Raw genomic sequence first — 788 nt, forward strand, 5'->3', positions numbered from 1 at the left:
TTATTGATTTATTATTATTGACTCAGTCAATTTGTTCAATTTCGTGTGTCTTCTTTCAATAATTGACATATAATATAAAATATACCAGTCTATAATGACACAGTAAATAAAGATCATTATGAATTCAAGCTCTAACGTAAAGATTCCGTTTTCTCTGATAACTACTGCTTAAATCGAAAGCTTTATTATTGCACAGTGGTTTATTTCCACGCGGTTGAAGATATACATGCCCACCTTTCCTCGTTTTAATAAATTCGTTAAAAACTTTAGATCTGCCTCCCTCCCCCCTCAATTCCTCTCCTAACTCATCTACTTTGATGGCTATATATGTTAGTAAAAGAAAAAATATATATATTATTTTTTAAAAATGGCCTCCTCACCCCAAATTCAGCATGTGATTCTTAGCGTTCATCTCCTAGACTGGAGGAGGAAATTACAATATAATCTGATGACTTCATGAATGATGTATTTACTGTTATATTTTTCCCTATATTACATATTTTGTATTCAACGATTGTTAGGCTATTTACGAGGCTTGGTTATACAAACACACGCACACATATATATGCGCGTGCTTATGAATGTTTGAAAACAAGCTCTTAGAACTACAAGTAACATATGGAATATAATGATACGTACCGAAGTTAAGTGGAGATGGTAAATGTATCCCGTTGTTATTCGGAGCCCCTCATTCAAAATTCTAATTTTGTATGATTATAATGTCTTTAATATGTGTACACCTTGTTTTACTTGATACTATGAGTTACAAAACGTTTACTTTCATCGCT

The sequence above is a fragment of the Penaeus monodon genome, chromosome 31 (assembly GCF_015228065.2).
Source record: "Penaeus monodon isolate SGIC_2016 chromosome 31, NSTDA_Pmon_1, whole genome shotgun sequence".
NCBI lineage: Eukaryota > Metazoa > Arthropoda > Malacostraca > Decapoda > Penaeidae > Penaeus > Penaeus monodon.